This window comes from Xyrauchen texanus, chromosome 43, assembly GCF_025860055.1.
Source record: "Xyrauchen texanus isolate HMW12.3.18 chromosome 43, RBS_HiC_50CHRs, whole genome shotgun sequence".
NCBI lineage: Eukaryota > Metazoa > Chordata > Actinopteri > Cypriniformes > Catostomidae > Xyrauchen > Xyrauchen texanus.
The window spans coordinates 22,466,768-22,481,939 of NC_068318.1; the positions used below are offsets into that span (position 1 = coordinate 22,466,768).

Here is a 15,172-nt window from a genome sequence, read left to right on the forward strand (position 1 = left end):
AACAACTGCTAGCACAAGAGGATTACTGAGTCTTGGCTCATATTGACTCAATGACAAGGCCCTCTATTACTTGTAAGAGACTAAATGAAATCAAAGACGCTTCCCTTTCTTAATAAATGTCTCTGGTTGTGTATGCTTCATCAGTGTGCAGTATTCTGATGAAAACTATTTTCTCCACCACTTAAACAACTTTTCTTTTCTGCTGATGTAATTAAGTGGGAGGGGAAAGTAATATTGGCCAAATACACTGCTTATTCTGATTGGTCAATCACGACATTCCAAATATATTGGTAAAATTTCAGCTAACTTTATAATTTCATACAGCTGACCTGGTCTCATAGAATCATGTTACTATAACTACATTTTAAAAAACATATATTTTTACATGGATCACTGTATGTGTCGTGAAAGAGACACTACAACGACAATGACTTTATTCCCTTTCACACAAATCATGAGGAAAATTACAGATTATCAATTCATAAACACTTTTTACCCTGTTCCTCATCTTATGACATCTAAACACCTTTACAATGGCACGTAACTTGTAAGGAGATACATTTGAACATTTGCATTACATAACCAACCACATTTACTTGTTCACATTACACTTGTTCGAGTGTGTGATTAAATTGTGCGGCAGCTCAACGGATAAAGTGTTAGGCTTAGTTTAAGGTTTAGGGTAGGGAGGTCAGTTTTCTTGAATTCAGGCTGTACACAGCTGTGCTAGTATCTTCTAGCAATAATTCATGTCCATTTGTTTTTTAAGAAGCAGTTTAAAAAGCAGGATAATGTACTGTACAGTCATTACATCCTATAATGACTTGCTGACAGTACATCTCTTACACATCAAAGCTTAGCATCCCCAATTAAATTAAAACCTGATTGATAAAATACTTTTTTTCTGGCTGAATATTCTATTTCACTTGGAAACATGTCACATTACATAAGTTAAATAAGTTCCATTTCACATCTTTTTACCTCTCTTTCTCTCTCTCATTCACTCATTCCTTCGCCAAATTCTCTCATTCCTCCTTTACTTTCACTCACCCCCTAAAGATTCCTGGCCAATGAGTAACAAGAACAGTGACTCAAGTCTCCTGTCCACATCAATCTAAAAAACATCCCACAGTCGTTCAATCTCCATACCATGATCCATTAAACCGTCATTATCTGACGTTCAAATCAAAACAGATGTTCCCCTGTAAAATCTAAAATTACAGTAAATAAATAAAGAAACAGAGGAGGAGGATAAAAACAGAGAGCTATTTTTCACATTGCCAGAGCCTATCCGATATCATATTATGGGTAGATGTTATGGCTGGAAGCTATGCCTTTTATCTAATCAGGGCATACATTATCCTCTCTTTTCCACCTCTTAGATAACCAGATTACATGGTAACACTGTCTCTGAATCAGTTTAGATGCAGCCCTGTGGTTGAGCACACAGCTCTATACAGCGGTGACTGACAGAGACATTTTATATTGGGTGTATCGGCAGGTGAGTGTTAAGCAGTAAAGTTAAAATTCTGCTTTCCTTTTTATTAAATATTATTTGTTCTGAATTTATAAGATCACATACATGAAAGCTTAATGTGATATACTCAATTTGGACATGTTCCTATCAACATTCTTTGATGGGCCTGAAACAATATTCCTATCAACCATTCACTGCCCTCTTATTTTAGGGATGAGGTTTTGATTGGTTGATGGAAATGCTGTATCAGTAACAGTAATGGATGTTGATCCAAAAACATGTTTTAAACTCAATAATAATAATAATAATAATAACAAAAAATAATGTAACTTTAATCAGATATTGCAGTCTTGTTTTCCAGTAAATATAGACATCCTTATATCATGATTTGTTTACTTGAGAAACTTGAATTTTGGGAACTCTTTACAATAAGGTCCCATTTGTTGCTGTTAGTTCATGCATTATGTATCATGAAGAATGAACAATATATTTATTACAGTATTTATTAATCTTGGTTAATGTAGGCCAACATGTTTGACAATACAATTGTTTATTGTTGGTTCATGTTATTTAATGGTGCATTACCTAAAGTTAACATATACAACCTTTAGTTTTAAAAATGTATTGTCCATTGTGCTGTGGCATTTCTGTTGTGCTGTGACTTTATTTTGTTGTGTTGTGGTTTAATTTAATTTTGTTCTGGCTTTTCTGTTATGTTGAGTATTTTCCGTTGTGTTGTGGCTCAATTTCGTTGTTATGTGGCTTAATATTGTTGTGCTGTGCGTGGCTTTTTCATTGTATTGTGGCTTTAGTTTTGTTGTATTGTGGGTTAATTTCATTGAACTGTGGCTTTTCTGTTATGTTGTGGCTTTGTTAATTTTGTTGTACTGTGCACTCCTATGCCACCGTACAAACCTCATTCAAATTTGCTTTATGCTTAAAACAAAGAAACTTGTACATATATAAATACACACACACACACACACACACACACACACACACACACACACACACACACACACACACACACATATACATTATACACATGTATAATTATATATATATATACACATACACACGTATTGTATGATAAAGAATAAAGAGTGGTAGGCCTACATGACAAAAGCATATCTGTACAGATTAAGTGTTCAAAAAGTTAGAGCAGCATCTGCTCTCTGTAAACATGCTGTATTACCCAAACCCTGAGAACACTAATATAGCATCACATTTGCTTTTAAGTAGAACAGCATGAAAAAAAAAACATTTAAGTCACCCACTCAAGAAGTGTCTCATCCACATCAAGTTGTTTGCGTGAAATGCTCTCAGCAAAACTATAAGATCTGTTCATCCATCCATCCATCTGTCTCTCTCTCTTTCTGACACACACAGAAATGTATATCAGTTGAGCTGAGAGAAAGAAGTGCTTTAAAACTCTAATATGCTTAAGTGCTTTTAGGTGGGTTCATTAAATCTGAACTCGAAAGAAAGACATCTTCCAAATCAATTGTACTGAGAGAGCTATAGCTGTTTAACATCTAGACAACGTAATTCATTTAGAATTTTTTTTTTCATCATTCACAACTAAACTACATCAAAGCAATCCACATAAAACAGATGCTATTAAATAGAGAGTACATGTACTTTTTACAGTAAAATATTGTTAAAATGACAGTAAAAAACAATAATCGTGCATTCCCACAATTCATTGCATGACCCATCATATTTCATTATATTTTAAAGGAATATTTTTATTTCTTCTTATTTTTAATATCAGTTATGTAAATTGGGGTGTTCTGTGTTATATATGATGTAGTTTAGTTAATGTTTATTACATTATTTGAATTTCACATATGTTACCCTGATGGTGTTTATTGTTTGTGTGAGTGAGATTGAGCACTGTCTCTACATGTTTATTGGACAGTGCTCCTAGAAAAGCCATTATTAGTGCTCTTCTGTCATTTTTATGGGGATTATTAATACCTTATAAAGTAAAAAGCAGATTTTAACAGTTTCAGAAGGTTAATATCAAGTTTATGTTTTTACACACACATATATATATATATATATTATTATTATTATTATTTTTAACAGTGCCAGCATGGTCATGTAAATTACAACAGATTTAAACTGTAAAATGTACAGGTTATTCTGTAAAGTTGTTTAAATGTTACTGTATTTTTTACATAAATATTCTGGCAACCACAGCTGCCAGTTTTTTTTTTTTTTTTTGGTAAAAACAACAGGATTTTATTTTAAAGTGAAGCTAACAACTGAAATCTGGGAAATGTGATTATTTTTCCAGATTGCTGTCATGCAAACAGACTTTCATCCTTAAGTCCTGCACACTGTAAAGCGTAAATGTTTGGCACTGATTTTATCGTTATCAAAGAAATCTGTGTAATCAGACTGACATGCACACATTATCATGAAATCTTCCTTGTAATCCTGTCCCTTTCATCTTTTTAAGTATGCATGTACTAGTAAATGTTTTATGTGCTTATACAGTATGTATCCATTACCCATGTACGTGAGTACATGTTTGCTTAAAGGGATAGTTCACACAAAAATGCACACTTAAGTCATCCCAAACCCCTATGACTGACTTTCTTCTGCAGAACACAAAATGAAATGATAAGCAGAATGGCAGCATTAGTCACCATTAATATGTTATAGCAAAAAGCTGCATCGAAAGTGAATGTTGACGGAGACAACTATATACTGCCTAACGTCTTCTGTGTTCCATGGAAAAAATAAAGTCAGCTGATTTTGGAACAACATCAGGGTGAACAAATGATGACAGACCTATTTTTTTTGTTATTGTTGTTGTTAACTATCCCTTTAACTATGAGTATGCATGTTTTGAGTATGTGTCTGTGTTCAGGAGAAAGACATTCATGCATGTATGTTTGTGTGGGCGCGTTGGTGTGTATTCTCTGAATGTAAAAATTGTAGGGTTGCACATTCTTGTCCGACATAACTTAAGACAAGCAGACACTGAAGAAAACGCCTATAAAATTCTCTCAGGCTTTTCTCTTCCATCTGTTTTGTTTTCCTTCCATCTCTCCTTTTTGATGAGCTGGGTCTTCAGTCCCCACAATAAAATCCCATTAGCTCTTAATGAAGTCGAGCTTGCTGCCTCGCGCCTTCACCTCATTTAGCACAATTGTCTGGCAGCCATTAGCACGGAGGCAATTACAGCCAAACGGTGAGAGTAATTGGAAATGCCGACAGGGACCCCAAGAAAATGGGAATAAATAAAAAATATATATTCAACCTAATAAGCCTCCGTTGAGTTGGTGGGGGCTGCTAGGCTAAATCAACATAATGCTAATCGAGGCTGATGAGGAAGAGCTCGGGGTGAAGTCCAGGGGTGGTGGAGATGATGATGATGATGAGGTTGGGGTTGTTTTAAAAAGAGCAAAAAGAATCAGTAATAAACCGCTCGATGACACAAGATATTGTTAATGCCAATGTAAAGTGAAGCCATAAGACAGAATGATAGAATGACATTCACTATTGAAATATGTGAAATTCAAATATACCCTTTTCACTTTTTTAATAAATGTCCCAGGTCTTATTGTGCATGATTAATGGCATGTATGGAAAAATAATATTAGTGCCAATGTTTTACAATCCAATCATATCTCAATGTATAAAATCAAGCCCCACCCTCCAAACTTTATAGTAAGTAAGTATAGTAACATTACATTACTTTGAATAAAAGTTAAATGCAGTTTGTAATGTATTTAATTTTAACAATAATAAAAAATACATTCAGTTCCTTTTTCTTTCAAGTAAAATGTTACATTTTCATTATTCAGATCTGTCGACCCCAATTCGAAATTAGATTTAAGAAAACTAAATGTAAGTAATGTGACATGCTTCCAAGTTAAACAAACTAGTCTGATGGAAATAATGTAATTGGATTTGTTTGAAAAATGATAAGACTACTTTTCTCTGTGCTGTTTCAGGTGCTGATATAAATTTGTCGTGTTGCCACGTGATGTAGCAACTTCAATTTTGCACAGTACCTCTCTCTGCTCAGTGTCGGTTATCTTAAAGACAAAATATCGCCATATAACAAGGGCTTTTCCTGGCTCAAAATGAGGCGGAGGTGGTACCACACTGATCAGAAAAGTGACATTAAAAACACGTAAACATTGGCTTTGCATTAATACACTCCTAATGACCTGGCAACTGAATAATAATGTTAATTTTGTAATCTGTTTTTTTATTTAATCTTAGTCTTAATCCTGTGTCAAATGTGTCCTTTTTAGTTTTTATCATATTTAGTCAATGTTTTATATAACAGTAATATATATATTATTGTTGTTGTAATTTAATGATGATCTCATGATGATGACGTTGCAAGCTGCAGACAGCGAGGGTGAGAGACAAGCGTCTCTGTGTTAGAGTGCGCATCAGCCAGCGGAACTTTAAATCTCCCAGTCTCGACTCCTGCTCAGATTGGGTCTGGTTGAAGCAGCTCTGACCGCACAGAGAATGACAGTTTTGGAGTTTGTGCTTATTTACATGACACGCTCCCGTATTATTGAAGCTAAATTAAGGACGAAATAAAGATATACGCCATGCTGTGATCAGTGTTTCTATCAGACACTCGAGCTGCAGCACTCCTCTCATCTCGTGTGTCATCATTATAGACTGGTCATCTTTTTATTAGCTGTGTAGAAAATGGGCAAACAGCTCTCAGAGAGAATGGGCTGTCACATCCACACATGCACTTATTTATTTAATAAAATCGCAGCATTTTGCCATCATATAATCACACAGAATGACATTGCGATTGCGATATGATTAATCGTGCAGCACTAATATATATATATATATATATATATACATATACAGTATATATTTAAAAGTATTTACATTTGTTCACAACACATGCTAAAACAGTACTGTCTCTTTAAGAAGTGTAGCAGTTTAAGGAATGTCTCACAGAAGTGTTTTGGTTGAGAACACATTAACGAGAGTGGAGTCACATGACTTCTTGACAGCATCAGTGATATTTGTTGTTAAAATTAAATGCTTCTTTTTCTTTCTTTTTTTCCTTTTTTGATCAACAACTATAAAGAACAGAAAGGGTATTAAAAGAGACATTATTGAATGACAAATAGGTTTTGTGGATCTCATCTTTGGACACATTACACAGAACAAGTCAAACCAAACTTTTACCCTCAACACGCAGTAAAAAGAACTTGGTGCTGTACTTCTTCGCCACTATACTATCAAATCACTGGAGAGTTCAACATTTTTACCAGCCAGTGGCTAGTTGTACACTTTAGTTGCATTATATTAAATTTGGTAGCACTTGCAAGTGATTTATGAGCTTTGTTGAGGTTTGAGTAAATGATCAACCTTGGGATTAAAGGTGCTATATGTAATATTTTTACTGTTCTAAATCGTAAAATGACCATAATATGTCATTAGAGAATTAGGAAACATGCTAAGTTGAAATACTGGCTTCTCCGATAACAATGCTACAGCCAGTATTTGAACCTTTAAGTTCCATTCCAGGCCGGAATTTCCGCCCACTGCCTACTCACCAATAGTATTTCGACACCGCCGGGTTGCCAGAACAAGTTTGCAGGAAAACAACACTGCGTGCTGCAGCCATGGAAGCCAGCAAACGAACTGGATCAGAGATAATAGATTCTACCCAACATAAAAAGCCTCGCCATCCATCTAAAAACCACCATGACCAGAGGCGTAGTAAAACAAGGATAAATATTTGAGATGCCTTTGGAAGATGGAGACAGCTTAAAGCCCAGAAGTCCTTTAAAACGGATGCTGAGTTGGTTAATTTGCATGTCAACATTCTGGCAACCCACATTAGCTTCAAGTCAGGGTGGAGCAGACAACTCTCCAATTCTATTTTGAATTTGGACTGCAGTACCCATTTCAAATGCTTGTTGTCAATCGTACATATAGCACATTTAAGAATTGATATCAAGATTCTCCAAATGAAGATTCTAATGCACCGGAAAATAAAAAATTGTACCTAGCCTTATTCTACAGCAAATATTTGTTGACTAGTAGACCGTGGTGCTAGCAATGCCAAGATCATGGGTTAAATTCCCAGGTAATACACAAGCTAATAAAACGTGTATGCTGAATGCACTCTTTGGTCAGTTTGGATAAAAGTGTAAATGTAAATGTAATGTAAATGGATTCTGGATGATAAAAAGGAAAATATATTGAGAAACTATTTTGATTCATGTCTTTATATAGAGTTGTGGAGACAATGCAAATCATTCTGCATCAAATAAGCAACATTCCATGCAAATTAAGTCTTGTCAATTCAGTCCTTCAATAGTGAATAGCCACACAGTGATCTGGGTGTTGTGTGTGGCCTGCTGGTGCCAGATGCCCGGGCATCTCCCTTGACTCCTCACCCTACTTACTCACATCAAACCAGGCAACTGGTGGCAGAAACCTGATCAGAGGGGGTAAAATCAGAGGGCACCTTTCACAAGAACTGGGCAGACTGCCCAACAGTCCACAGGAGGGGGCAAAGAATAAGGTCTGGTGTGGAATGGGGTGTGTGTGTGTGTGTGTGTGTGTGTGTGTGTGTGTGTGTGTGTGTGTGTGTGTGTGTGTGTGTGTGTGTGATCTGTGTGTGTATGAAGGCGCCTTGGCACTAGCTTTCCGGATTCAGCACGGGAAACAGAAGGCCGAGTCCCACAATAGTCTCCCAGGAGGCATCCACAATACCAGCTCAATGACCACAGTCAACAATACTTTCAAGGCCTTTTATTCAGAGAGTTCAATGGACCAGACACACCCAACGGCACTTTCCTACAAAATCTGGGCACACACACACATAAATATTCATATAGCCTTATATAAATGACATTATTACTACCATAAAAGAGGCTTTCAAGATTGGATCAATATTGGATTCAATATTACAGCAGAAGTGTGCAATTTTTTCAATGTTGTAATATTTTCCTATCTCAGCTTGATATGCAGAGACAACTATAAGTAAGACATTTTGTATGTTGATTCCCTTAAAAAAGTAAAATCTGTTTGGCTGACCTGTGGAAGACTGTAGGACTATTCAGAAAAAGTTTTTATAAAATTGTTAATATTTTTGCAGTATTGTTTTGGTGAAGCTAGTGCTGCAAAAATGGCTAAATTAATCTATTTGTTTGTTGACTTCTCTGAAAGGTGTAATCACTGTGGCTCTGTGATGATTTCAAAACATTGATCTGTTAAGCATCTCGACCAGCACAAGCAACCAGTGGTGTAAGTTTGGGGCTGAACTATTGCGTTTGGATGGATTAAATCCATATCTTTAGAAGTGATATAATAGGTGTGGTTAAGGAACTTTTAAGACCTTTTTTTTCTTCCTCTAAATCTCCACTTTGACTTTCACCTTTACATCTAAGAGTCACACAAAGTGCATGTTTAGTTTCACTTTCACATCTGAAAGTGAAAGTTAAAGTGAAGATTTGGAGTAAGAAAGGACTTGAATATTGTTCTGATCCTCACCCACACCTTTATGTGATTTTTGGAGCTACAAAGGACTGATCACCATTCACTTGCATTGTATGGTCTTACAGAGCTGAGAAATCTTTGTGTTCTGCTAAAGAATGAAAGCTATACACAGCTAGGATGGCATGACGGTAAGTAAATGATAAGAGGATTTTTATTGTTTGGTGAACTATCCTTTTAATAAACTTAATCTTAGCTATAAGATGAGACCTGAAGATCAAGTATTGATCATTTGAGATGGCTGTGGCAGGGCGGAGGGCGGGGCCGGGTCGTGATGCTACACACCCGGTCCCTTATCAGGCTAATCAAGCCTCAGAGAGGGATAAAGGCCGACTGCGGAGGATTGTGCGGGAGAGAGAGATCGTTTACGGACATGTCCGTCATGTGTGTGTTTGTGTCTTTTGGTTCAGATTATTATTAAAATATTATTTGTATTGTCAAGCCAGGTCTCGCCTCCTCCTTTCCATTGATTTCTTTACAAAGACATTTAGGCATTAAGCAAAAGATGGTGAGAGTATCACTGCGCCGCTGCCTTCAAAATGAAAAGACAAAGACTGCTTCAATTCTTCTTACCTAGATGCTTTCACTCTGCAAATGTTTATTTGCCTAAAAATATCTACAAACAATAGCTTCTCTCGACAGTAGAGAGAGGTTTCCAGTCAGGAGGAGATTTAATTAGGGAAATCTCATTAGGTTGAAGAAAATTAAGCGTAAAACAATCCTCGGCAGGACTCCAGGAGTGAGAGGGAGGACGAGGGAGAGAGAAACAGTGAAGTCAGGCTTATGAGCGATTAGATTCGGGAGGATATTGAGAGAGTCACTTCCATGCTGCTGTGGGGGGGAAATTGCTCTGGATCCCCAGATGTTTTCACACTCAATTAAAAAGCCTTGCCATGCTTTTACCCCCTCAGAAAACCAAAGAGTTAACCCTTCTCTGTATTGCCTTCACCCAACACAAACACATCCTAATGGCTTTCCCAAACTCGCCCTCTCTCACTCATCCACAACGTAATTCCACCCTGAGCCCAAGAACCATTAAAGACACCAAATTGTGTTTTTGAACAAATTTGCACTCTATAAGAACATAACAAAAAGTGCAATTAAGCTGAGGAAGCAAACTGTTAAACAACACAGCTGGGGTGATTGCAGGCAAACAGCAAGCGTTGAAAAACGACATTGCGGAATTCATGTGTAAAGGCGCAATTTGCCTAAACCAGCACGGAATAACTCTACGACTTCAGAAGATAACATTGCATAGAAATCACAGGTTTGCATGTTTTTATGCAGCTCGGTGGGTGACTGCATATTTATCTGCTGTCTTCAAAAGGGTGGGAACAAATTTACCTGCTATCAATGATATCAAATCAATAGACAAATGTATTATTATGAAAGGTAGTATTTAAGCCATGGCTACAAAAGAGGTTTGGTACATTTACAAAAATAATGTCAGTTTATTAATTCACATCAAAATGAGAGAAAAGAAAGAAAAACCTTGCTGTCTTACAAAACCTAGTGAGCTGCTTTGTCGTATGTTGCCTACAAAGGCAGCTGCCTTCTAAGGGTACTACTCTGTTTTTCAATTGTATTCCAATTCAAGCATGCGCTAGATGGACATCTTTCACCATTGCGAAGCATCTCGCTGTTTATTCAATGTCTTGAGCAAGAACGTTGTGTTTTATAGATGCTGTGTCCAGTATTAGGTAAAATACTCAAAAAGTAACCTGTTACAGATTACCAATTGCTTCTTTAAAATTGTAATCAGATTACTCTACTGATTATGTCATATAAAAATAATTACATAACTAAGCTACTTTCTAAACCACATTCACAGAAATGGTGAAAGCAGCTCAACGAATAAAACAATTTCTATTTTAAAATCTATTTACATGCATTTCAGCTGTCACAGAAACATGAACAGACAAACATGAGCATAATTCATATTTTAAATGTATTCTACATGAGCAACATTACTTAGAAATATGTGTAACCAAAGTAATGTACTTAAAAGTAATAACTTAGAGACAGTAACTGTAAACTGTAAATTAGATTACATTAACAAATTTTTTATCAGATTATACCCAAAACTGGTCAATTTAAGTTAAAAAAACTTCAACTGGTAAAATCGCAACTCAAGACAACTGCATTCCATTCTATTCGTTGTGCTTCATCTGGCTTTAGCACAAGGCCGCATAGATTGAACAATTTTTTATCAAATTTCTCAGTATTGAATGCATTCTAAGTATTTTTACAGTCAACATTTCTCTCACTTCATCCACAACATTGGATTTATTTTTTCACCGAGCTTGTCGAGATGTATTCTGCTTTGATTGCCTTCTGTCTGAAGGATACATGCGATGCTGCCTTGGAATTTGTGCAAAAGAAGGTATCTTAGAAGGCTTTCACATCGGAAGCTTACCTAAGACACCTTAAAAAGCTGCCTACATAGGCAACTAGGTTTAGAAACAGAGCCCATGTGAATGAACATCAAGCGTTGGTTTTGGAACTTACAGTTTGCTTGTTCTCAGCATCAGAGCATCTGATTTTGGCATTGGTCCCACGGTGCACAGCCCTCCAGACAGTCTACAATACAAGAGAAACCTTCATAGTCAGTTCTAATGGACTTGGTGCTAATAATTTGACATCATTAGTCCACGGGCAATACAACGGAACTTGAACTAAAATGTTGATATAGGTTTAAGCAGTGCATGCTTTTGAGATTGGGGAAAGCTTAGAACAATCTTGTATTTACGCTGCATGATACCCGTGGGCCTGCTGACCCCACCATTTGAAAAGTAATTTGATAGTGCATGTGAAGGTATATGTATGTGTGTGCCCTGCTGCTCTGGCTTAATAGAGGCTGTATGTGTACGTGTGTGTGTGTGAGAGAGAGGGAAGGTGAGCAAACAAAGATAAAAAAAAGGGGCGGATATGGCGATCATGGAGCCCCACGCTCCACAAGAGTGTCTCAGTATAGGTGGGAGGTTTGCGTAAAAGCTTTCTCGGGTTTCTTCCATACTACAAAGAAAACATTTTAGGGTTCTGTAATCCCTCCTGCAGCCTCTCTAAGCCCCCAAGCCCTAAACAGCGATACAGTCTGCAATTCGCCCCACCCCATGAGACCTGGTCTGCTTTCCTGTTGATGTCAAAGTGAATTCGAGCAAGAAGAGCGCAGAGGCTCCCCCCGGGGGGCTGGAGGGCTAATCATGCTGTTCCTCACCAGCCTCAGAGGAAGCATTAGCGTTCCCCTTAAAACAGACCACCACATTAGCCCTCCCGAGCACAGGGCCCTTCCAAAAACAACCAGGTGTTTTGTACACACACATTTTATACACAGGTCATTTATAAATATTTGCACAGACAAATACCGCCCTGCAAAGCCGAAACAAAGTTACTATTCAACATGGAAACATTGAGAAAAATGACTTCAACATTTCTTGATTGTCCAGATAAATGTGAATTACAAAATAGACATACACTCTTTTCTCTGAATCTTTGCATAGTTGCATAATTTGCTTAGTAATCTTAGCATAGTTGAGTACAACCTGTATGTCAGGGGACAGATCATAGTCTAACAAACCTATGTTTGTGATACTATGATCTACATCTAACAACGAATGTTCACGTAACCTGATATTGACCCCATTCTGCCGAATTGACTGACAAATGCAATTGCCAATCTCCCGAGTTACTGACAAGCACCATCCCCATCAGACATTTTCCTCAGATCACCTTTCCCTGTGTGAGTTGAGTGCACTTTTTGTTCCAGTGGAAACTGGGAAGTAATCATGTTCAAATACACAAGGGTGAACGTGATTCGGAGTTTGCATTTTTACATTAAAATATTTTTTTTACTTAACTGACTTCCATAATGTTGGGGTTTGGATTTTAGTGTTAATAAAATATGCATTCCTGTTGAATGTACATCAGTTATCCCACTAAAATTACAACTTGCTTTTGGCACCACTCTGTGGACATTTCACCACAACACTTCCAATGTCGACCATTGGTGGCAGTGGTTTGGTATTTTCAGATGAACAGACCGATTTCAGCAGCAGATCTTTTGACCTCCTTTTGCCAAATTCAAAGTGTGATCAGTCTGCTGATTTCGGTAATAACTCAATTTTGACAAAATGTCTACTTTGCCTTGCAGGGCAAAATGGGTCCCACGAATGAATACACAGAATCGCACAGATGAACAGAAGATTTTTGGGTTGCCCCCACCAATCATTCAAAACAACCACAGTAAGTTGAACTTTAGGGTAAAGCCCCCATTCCCTAATACACAGAGCACCTCTGTGAAATACCTAATCCCAGCCTCCAGCCATCTCCATGCTGACCTCCTGCACTCCCTTAAGCCACTGTGAATAATGATTCCACGTATAGTGAAAGAGATGGTAGAAACTATCAAATCAGACTCAGTTACTGACCTAATTCCTACAGAGTAGTATGGAGCTGGGTTACATCATGGCACTGTGATCTGGCTGCTTAGATTAAAAATAAAGTCAGATTTAAAAAAATATATAAAATCGAGCTAACACAATGGAGACTTTTTAGTAGAATAAGGAGGGTGCTCATGATGGTCTAGTCATCCAACAAATGACTTAGTGTGGTCAACTATCTAGATTCTTTTCTTTCAAGCTTTTAATTAGAGTTCTGCTTTAACAGTGTGCATGGTAAAACACTCTCAGAATGTCTTTAAATTCATCCCCTTTAAAGGGCACCTATTATGGAATTTTGAAAATTACCTTTCATGTAGTGTGTAACATAGATTTAAGTGAACAAAAACATCTTGCAAAGTTTTATATATGAAAGTTCACCGTAAAAAAAGTTATTGTCTCTCAAAAGTAGGAGTAGACTCTGAGTCAATTTAATGAATCGTTTTTTCAATGAGTCATTTTCCTTTTCGTTGTGACGTCAAGACGAAAAATTATCAAATTGGCCGCGCCCACTCATTGCGCGCCCAGACACCAGGGAAAACTTGAAAACATCATGTCGACAACAAGACGCTGTGTTCTGAAGTGCATATCAAAAGCAACCTTTTTTTCACTGCCCAGGGACGAGCATGTGAAGAATCAGTGGCTAGAGTTTATATTTACAACTATACCACACAAGTATAGCCCGAACCTTGTGCTGTGTTCGCGTCATTTTAATGACGATTGCTTTACGAACATGAATGCTTTCAAGTGTGGATTCGCGAGCCGGTTGATACTGAAGGAAGGTTCAGTACCAAGTTTATTTGGATCAGCTTCCTCCTCCGAATCACAACCAGTAAGTATTATTAATAATTGTTGCTTTTATGTGTTTTTTAGCATGCTTAATAAGTATTTGTGTGTGTTGTGTAAGATACGCTCAGCGCAGCTTCTAGGTCTCGAATGTCAATTTTTTTGAAATATGTGAAATGTTTGTCGATGTTATTGGAGTTGTCATAAAGAATAGAGCAATAACTTGTAGTAATGCAGTGCTTTATCAATATGTTTATGCGTTGGGCTAACGCAAACAATAACTGATTGGGTGTTCACCACCGAACTTTGGGCTATGATCGCTAACATAAATCAACTCAAATTCCTTCTCTGATTTTGATTTTTTTACTACAAAGCGGTGATGGGCGTTCCGTTTCCGAACAATCTCTGCACAGAATATACCAATCACAACTGACTGGGTCATCTGACCAATCACCGCAGATTAGCGTCACGCAAAGGAGGGGTTTGGAAAAATGAGTCGTTGAACGAATCATTTGGGAGTCGGTGAGCAAATCAGGTAAACATAAATGCATATTATAAGACAACAAAAGTGTTTTTTGTCATTGCATGCATGTTAAACTGTTGTTGGAGACTCCCAAAACAATATTAGGAACATTTTAAATGCCATAATAGGTGCCCTTTAAAGCACCAAGGCTATAACCATAAATATGGACATCTTTGGCAATTATGTGGCGTCTCGCATTTTTTTGAGCATCCCACCAGAAATGTTGTGCTTTTAAAATGGCTTGTCATAATAAAAATCTTCAACTTTTAAAAATGCATCTTGAGACCCTTGCATTATGCTGTGCTATTTTCAGCTGTTTTTAAATGCAAGAACTCCTCTTACATAAATGCCCCCTTTAGAAATGTTCAGGCAACCAATACTATGTATAGTAGTTGCTTAAATGTAGTTTTGCAGAGCCCCATAGAGAGTGCAAAC

General features: G+C 37.1%; 1 protein-coding gene across 2 annotated transcripts in view; it reads right to left on the bottom strand.

Annotated features, from left to right (window-relative positions):
* Positions 1–15,172, bottom strand: part of LOC127636188 (homeobox protein PKNOX2-like) — a 94,745-nt gene that overhangs the window by 63,907 nt on the left and 15,666 nt on the right. For both annotated transcript variants that reach the window (XM_052116615.1, XM_052116616.1), the window contains exon 2: positions 11,501–11,572. The gene's annotated coding sequence lies outside the window, so the exon portion shown is untranslated. The remainder of the gene's footprint in view (positions 1–11,500; positions 11,573–15,172) is intronic.